At 32.0% G+C, this 8,616-nt stretch overlaps 2 long non-coding RNA genes across 2 annotated transcripts; one reads left to right on the top strand and one right to left on the bottom strand.

Annotated features, from left to right (window-relative positions):
• Positions 1-3,795: 3,795 nt before the first annotated feature.
• Positions 3,796-6,950, bottom strand: LOC110228604. The gene is made up of 4 exons (XR_002332072.1): positions 6,757-6,950; positions 6,625-6,688; positions 6,175-6,427; positions 3,796-3,876 (listed from the first exon to the last, which is right to left on the bottom strand). It is a non-coding gene; the product is annotated as an uncharacterized LOC110228604 (long non-coding RNA).
• On the top strand, positions 5,439-5,767 carry LOC110228605. The gene is made up of 3 exons (XR_002332073.1): positions 5,439-5,459; positions 5,540-5,624; positions 5,711-5,767. It is a non-coding gene; the product is annotated as an uncharacterized LOC110228605 (long non-coding RNA).
• Positions 6,951-8,616: the final 1,666 nt, after the last annotated feature.

Below are 8,616 nucleotides of genomic sequence, written 5' to 3' on the forward strand. Positions count from 1 at the left end.
GATGTCTTTTACTAATATTATTATCTCATGTTGTTCTCGCAGCAATGTATACAATTGAGTTCCAGAAAAGAGGTCTTCCTCATGCACATATATTGATATGGATGCATCCAAGTTCTAAGTTTCCAAAACCAGAAGACATTGATAAAATCATTTCTGCGGAAATTCCTGACAAGAATAAAGAACCAGAACTTTATGAGGTCGTAAAAGACATGATGATTCATGGACCATGTGGCGTCGTCAACCAGAATTCACCATGTATGCTTGAAGGGAAATGTTCTAAGTTTTTCCCAAAAAAACTTAGAGAACATACTAAAGTTGATAAAGAAGGTTTCCCTTTGTACAGGAGAAGAAAGACAAAGCTGTTTGTGGAGAAGTGTGGATTTAGGTGTGACAACGGATATGTTATACCCTATAACAAGAAGTTGCTGCTTCGCTACAGAGCTCATATTAATGTTGAGTGGTGTAACCAAACTGGTTCTATCAAGTATTTATTCAAGTATATCACTAAAGGGATGGACAGAGTTTCAGTAGTTGTTGAGCCTAATGAAAAGTCTACAAAGACTACAACTACTACAGAGAAGTCTGATAGTTCAAACAGTGGGGGCACAAGTAAAAATGAAATACAAGACTTCTTTAATTGCAGGTATAAAATCTACTTGGATTTAGGTAAATAGTTTAGATGCTTAACTCATTTCTAACTAATACATGTTTTATGATATTGTATCAGATATGTATCAGCATGTGAAGCTGGATGGAGAATCTTGAAAAATCCTATACATTATAGGTCAACGTCTGTTCAAAGATTATCCTTCCATCTACCAGGCAAACAACTATTATATTTTAAAGGTGATGATGAGGTGAAAACAGTTTTGAAAAAATCAGAATTACAGAATTCGATGTTTCTTGCTTGGTTTGAATTGAACAAGCGGTGTCCTAAAGCCAAAGATCTAACATATACTCAGATTCCGGAATATTATACTTGGGATGGTAAAACAAGAACTTTCAATATGAGGAAGCGACCAGGGAAAACAATCGGAAGGATTAATTATGTCCCACTTATTTATGAGGAAGGTTATTATTTAAGAGTGCTTCTAAATCATCAAACTGGACCTGAAAGTTTCGAAGACATCAAAACAGTGAATGGCGTGGTGTACAAATCGTTCAAGGAGGCATGTTATGCTCTGGGTTTGCTTGACGATGACCAGGAGTATATTGATACAATAAAGACAACCAGTTTTTGGGCTACTGGAAACTACTTGCGTTGTATGTTTGTTGTAATGCTCCAGTCTACCAGCTTATCTCAACCAGAAGTTGTTTGGGAAAAAACATGGGAACTTCTATCAGAAGACATCGAAAGAAAAAGGAGAGAGTACTTTAAAAGACCAGGTAATTTTTGATCAAATAATTTAGTCTCTTTGGTTGGTTTAAAGAGTTGTTACTTTGCAATTTTAAGTAGTTTTTGTCATGATTATTCTGTCTTACAAATAACACTGTTTTTTTACATATTTTTGGGACACAGAACTAACACTTACGGACGAGCAAAAACAGATGTTGGCTTTAAAAGAAATCAACAGCATCTTACGAAGCAATGGAACATCTCTAACAGCTTTCAGAACAATGCCACAGTTACCTGATGAGGAAATTGATGATAGTAATGTGTTGATACTTGATGAAAAAAGCTACGATCGCAATGAACAGAAGGAAAAACTTGAAGAATCGTTGCAGAAAATGACAGATGAGCAGAAGAGTGTTTATTTAGAGATCATCGATGCTGTTGATAATGACAAGGGAGGTGTCTTCTTTGTCTATGGCTTTGGTGGAACTGGTAAAACTTTTATATATACGACACTCTCAGCTTCTGTAAGATCTAGAGGTTCTATTGTGCTAAATGTGGCTTCCAGCGGCATTGCTTCTCTATTGTTACCTGGTGGGAGAACAGCGCACTCTCGGTTTGGTATTCCAATAAATCCAGACGACTTCACTGTATGTAATATTGAGAAAGGTTCAAATCAGGCAGAATTAATAGAAGAAGCGTCTTTGATAATTTGGGATGAAGCTCCAATGATGAGTAAGCATTGTTTTGAATCTATGGATAGGAGTTTCAAAGACATTATTAAAGGTGGTGGAAACAAACCGTTTGGTGGCAAAGTAGTTGTTTTTGGTGGAGATTTCAGACAAGTACTACCTGTGATACATGGTGCTTCGAGAGCAGAAATTTGTATGGCTGCACTTAATGCTTCTTATCTTTGGAATCATTGCAAAGTTCTGAAACTCACGAAAAATATGAGGCTACTTTCAAAGGATTTGAGTCCAATTGAGGCTAAGGATATAAAAGAATTTTCAGAGTGGATTCTAGCAGTTGGTGATGGTAAGATAGCACAGCCTAATGATGGAGAAGTGATGATAGAAATTCCAAAAGAGTTTTTGATCACAAACGCTGATAATCCAATTGAGGCAATAAGCAGGGAAGTTTATGGAGATCCTAAGTTATTGAAGGATGAAACCGATCCTGTATTTTTCCAACAAAGGGCTATTTTATGTCCTACCAATGAAGATGTGGGTATTGTCAACGATTATATGCTTGATCAACTCGAAGGTTAGTCTCCACTACTCTTAATATTTTAGGCATTTCATTGAGATATGATGTATTATAAAGACATTTTAAATTATTTGTAGGTGATGAACAACTATACCTAAGTTCAGATTCTGTTGATCCTTCTGATATTGGAGGTACAAATAATCCCGTGTTGACATCAGAGTTTTTGAACGGTCTAAAGATATCTGGATTGCCAAATCATGGTATAAGGTTGAAAGTTGGTTGTCCTGTGATGTTACTACGAAATTTAGATCCAAGAGGAGGCCTAATGAATGGCACTAGACTGCAAATAACACAAATGGGTGATAAAGTCATTGAGGCTGTCATTATTACAGGTGATAGAGTCGGAGATAAAGTCCTCCTTCCCAGGATATTGATATCTCCATCTGATACTAAACTTCCGTTTAAAATGCGTCGAAGACAACTTCCAATAGCAGTTGCTTTTGCTATGACCATTAATAAAAGCCAGGGACAATCGTTGAATAAGGTTGGCATCTATCTACCAAGGCCATGCTTTTCTCATGGCCAACTCTATGTAGCTATCTCAAGGGTAACTTCAAAAAAAGGACTGAAGATACTCATAGTGGACAAAGAAGGAAAGCCGCACAAGGAAACGTTGAATGTGGTGTTTAAGGAAGTCTTTCAGAACCTATAAGGTTACACATTGCAAAAGACATTTGGTTTAAGAGGTAACAATCAATAAAAACTGATTATTATTTTCACCTGTTACACTTTACTAATTTCTTATTGGTTGTCTAAACAGGTAGAAGCTGGTATGGAAATGGAAATTTGGTAGTAATCTCTTCAATCTACGACTTCCATTGAAGAGATTATTTTACCAAACTTGGTCTGTTATTCTCTCAATTCTCTTTTAATAATATAGATTCAGAAATTTTGATTATTAATATCAGCATAACTTTGTTTTAAATAATTTTTCATTTACATTTAAATCATATTAAGTACAAAAAGGTAAACTATTAAAAGTTTACTAATTCAAAAAACATATACAGAATCTAAATATTCTGTTAATTCATATAAACAAGTAGTATTACTTTAATATCTTATCAACCAATTGCAGAATTTAACATACATGTCAACAGAGAATATAGTAAAATCATTTTCGAAAAACAATTAACACATCACGACAACTTCATATTTAATTCTGGATCTAAATACTTCTTGAATCATTTAGACTTCACTAACCTTTATCAGTGCTTTCAGAAGCTGGACTGGCTTTATCATTGCTTTCACATTTGCCTTCTTTAAAGATGTTGCCTGGTCTGTAAACATAGAATTATCTAGCATCAGTACCATTATAATTGTAACTAACAAATAGCAAAAACTAGATCCTGTTACAAAAAATCGATACTATTATTTAAGTACATATTTACTTATAGATTTTACTTATATATAATCTATTATATAAAAAATCTATCATGAATAACAAAAACTAAAGAAACTTCCATATTTGACGGTTTATACAATCTAGGCAAATCTAGATCCTGTTACAAAAAATCGATACTATTATTTAAGTACATATTTACTTATATATTTTACTTATATATAATCTATTATATAAAAAATCTATCATGAATAACAAAACCTAAAGAAACTTCCATATTTGACGGTTTATACAATCTAGGCAAATCTAAATCGTTGGGTGTATCTTGAAAAATGTAAACTGTATCCTTTTGTAATAATTAGCAATGATTTGCATCAGTCTTTTCAAATTTTTATATTTTATATATTCTATTAACGATTCAGTTTCCTTTTCTTTTTATTTTAATCCTTTGCGTCTCTTAACCAATATATCTATATCTATATATATGCGTTGAGAGATTTTAGATTTACAGAGATATCTTCCCAGTTGAAAGCAAAACAAAATCTTTTAGAAACTATGGAGAAAATGCACCTTCTCTCCGATTTGCGAAGACATTCCACAAAGTGGAGGGTTTGTGTTAAGATAATGAGTATCTGGCATCATAATCCTCCTTTCAATGGTGATCTAACTACAATGATTCTCGCAGATGAGAAGGTTTGTTTCTAATTCTATTGTTCTGTTTTACACCTTTTTAAAATCATAATCATGTTCTAGGGTTGAAAAACTACTTATCTAATTTGTTTGTTTCCTTTGTATAGGGGAATTTAATGGACGCAACAATTCCACAAGGTTACTACCTCTGGAACTTTCAGCGAGGACTCAAACAAGACGTTTGGTACTACATGACTGACTTTCAAGTCATCATACCTAAAAACCAAGTCAGATATTCAACTATGCCACTTCAGGTTAAGTTTTTGAGTGGAACTACCATGTGGCCTGTTAGATCTAAGTCTTGGAACAATTACTGGAACTTTGTTTGGCCTGATACTGTCAGAAATGCTCATGAAGATGATAAAAACTCTGTCTTTGGTAATAATTTGTGAAATTAAATGTTTTATACCAAGATTTATTATATATGAAGACTTATATGACCATTTTCCTTTAATTTTTACTTAGATGCTATGGGAGTTATCTCTGCTGTTTCCACCATAGGAAGGTTTCCATATGTGTGTCGCAGAGGAGAAACAGACTATGAATCTCGCTATGTCTGCTTCAAAATTAAAAATAATGTGTAAGTTTAGTTTACCCTCTATGACAGAATTTCAATGGTTGTTCTTAAATTACTTTAAGAAATTGGATTGACTGTTCTTTTTGTTTGGAAATTAAACTTTTAATCTAGGGGGGAGACAATAAAATGCGTAGCTGTGGGAAAGTGGTGTGAGTTCTTTGTGAACACTTGGTCTCAGAAAATAAGCGGAATAAACTACAACTATGATAAGATTGTTGCAGTATTGCGTTTCTGGAGAATAACTTCTTACTGTGGTTGGTTCTTATTATAGTTTTATGAACTGACTTTACAATTTTATTAGTTACATTGACTGAATCTTTTTTTTTTCCTATAGGAAACAATGTTTTAATGAGTGAATATGGCTGTTCACGTCTATACATTGATCCAATCTTTTATGAACTTGACATTCCAAGTTATCTGTAAGTTGAAAATTCTCTTATAATTGGCTTATATTTTGGTTGAGATTCATAGCCTAGGTAAACATAAAGCATATGTTTTTTTGCAGGCGATCATTCGACGATGGATCAAGTGACGAAGAGGATGTGATGATGGAGATGGTTGATGAGAACTAACATGTGAAGGAAGGAGTGATTGGATTTGCAAGGTTACTTCAGTTTCTCTTAGTTTATGTTGTTTTTTTTTTTAAATTTTCAGAGGGGATGAACTCTGTTCTACAGAGATTAACTCTGTCTTTTTAAAAATTTCCTTTTGGTATGAAAAACTCCTTTTGTAATCGACTTGAACTAATGTCTACTCTATTTGTTTCTTTTGCATTTAATCTCTATTTTACTCTATTTCCATATTAAGTTTTAGTAGCAGCCAACCTAAATTTAAGAGTTGTTTTCTAACAACTATATTGTAATCATAAATGTTAAGCTAAGCTATATATCTAACTATTATATATTGTATATAATTAGTTAGCATTGCCATTGATATAAATTTTCGTATCATAATGTTTCGAGAATATACCTTATGTAATTGGTTTAAGATCCTAAATCATCAGTCAATCTTGATTGCATGATTTCTTTCCTTAATCTGCGCATATAGTAACAATAGTTAGCTTTTAAATATATGATTCTCATCATATTATTACTTATGAAATATAATCTTTCTAATCTATGTCATTACACATATCTTGATCCTATGCAATAGTAATAATCGTATGAACAACTTATCTTTCTAAATCATCTTCTTTTGGCAACATCATCATCTATGTTATTATCTGAAATCAATTTAAGAACGACATGATGTTAATATATTTCAGGAAACAAAATCGATTGTTCAAATCTATATACAAACCAATTTTGAAATCTTTACAATCATGGCTCTGAAGATTTATGTAGATAGATTTAATTACTTTGTTAAATTCCAAAAATACAGTAAAATTACTTTGTAAAATTTATTGGGTTTTAAACTTACTCAGAAGCTTGGGTTCTTCACAGTCATCTCCCAATGAATCTATTCAAACAGAGAATTGCACAAACTGGAAATCAAATCGACGAATTGGAAAAAATAAAAAGTTCTCTAAAATTGAATCAATCAAAAGCTTACCTGTTTCTATAATTCGGAATCAGTGGTAGAAACTTGATAAAAGCAACGATAAAGCTCGATCTAAGCAGTATTACGTTTTCTATTTTCAGATCGAAGATTAGCATGAAATTTTTCTGGGTTTGTTGTTTCATCTCTTTTCATCTCACCGACAATGATTGTTGGGTTGAGAATTATTTGTCCAAAAAAAAAAAAAAAAAAAAAAAACAGCGATATATCAAATGGATCAGCGAAATATTTAGGCCCAATTGACAGGTCTATAGCTTTTTATTGGATCACAGATGTATTAACGGAATCGAAAATGGGCCAATAGATTTTTATGTGGCCCAAACATAAAACTTAATTATAGATATATCAAATTACAAACACAAATTACATAAAATATTTATACATAAATTCAAAATTTAAAACCAATTTAACACAAAACAAATTCCTTTAGGAAATTTATTTTAAACATTGGAAAATTGAAAAAACATTTATATTTCAAAAATTACTCTATCTATTTTATTATCTGATACCAAAATGTTTTTTTTTATATAAAATTCACATATTTACATACAACAAAAACACATATTTATTGACAACATCTCTTATGCAACACAATAATTTTATTTCACCAAACAAATCATTTTATAGTTTAAGAAATAAAAATATACAATATAAATCAAAATAATAATTTGGTTTCACAAATATTACAACCAATTTTGCAACTTTCTCAATAATTCAACAAAACCAAACCAAGATATCCAATCATTCACCAATCAAAATTATATAATTCTTACTAATTATTCTTTCCAATCTTTTTAGCCAATCAAACAAAAAACCCCGTACATACGTTATACAACACTATATGTTAAACCCGTTTTCACTATATGTTATACAACAAATATTCAACCCGCATATTTTAAAATATAAAAGCCCGCACGTATGTGCGGGTCCGGACCTAGTCAAAACTTAAAAGGCAGTAATAGGTCGACACGTGATGTACGGATGACTGTTTCGTTCAATCGCCAACATATCCCAAAAATAATAATATTTTTGAACTAATAAGAGTTCGACACGTAGCCTACTCTGTTCCCTTACCATCAACCTGCCTAGGCTTCCCTCATCTTACGTTTTGATTGTTAAAAGCAAACTAAAGATTTGAAGAGTATCTTCAGAAAAGTATAATTTTAAATGTTAATTAATAAATATTATGTCAGAAAATTACGGGTCTGATTGGTAAGCTGGAGCGGTTAGCTGGAGCTGTTAGAGCATCAGCAAAGGCATAACCGAAAGGATATATGTTAAGACGGTTTTATAATTAAAAAAAGCTAAGAGTTTGTGTTTAGAAATAAAGTTAATAGACTTGATTATTGGTAGAGGCGCCTACTTTTATGAGATTTTCTCCGTCAAAAATTTCTAACCAACAATATTCTCCCACGTGGCTCTCACACCCGGGTGTGGGAATAACACTCGACTTACGTCTCTAAACTAACTATTCCCTTATTTTCTTATATTTTATTACTTACACCCAACGAGAAATTACTCCACTGTGGGTGGTCTTAGCTGTTAGGGAATAGTGCAAAGCTGTTAGCTGTTAGGGAATAGTGCAAAGCTGTACAAAAGAATAAAACACGAAAGCTGTACAAAAAAATAACGCAGAACAAATTTTAAAAATTTACTCTGATTGGAAACATCCTAGCAGTACACATAATAAATAATATTAAGAATTTAGAAAGACAAAAAATTACATAGAAATGTACTTTAGTATATAATTACATATGAAAATTAAGATTATATAGAATGAACAATATTTTATTGTTAGAATAATAATATGAATTTACTAGTCCTATAATAAATAAAAATTTTCTTCATTTTGGG

This window comes from Arabidopsis lyrata, assembly GCF_000004255.2.
Source record: "Arabidopsis lyrata subsp. lyrata unplaced genomic scaffold ARALYscaffold_5, whole genome shotgun sequence".
NCBI lineage: Eukaryota > Viridiplantae > Streptophyta > Magnoliopsida > Brassicales > Brassicaceae > Arabidopsis > Arabidopsis lyrata.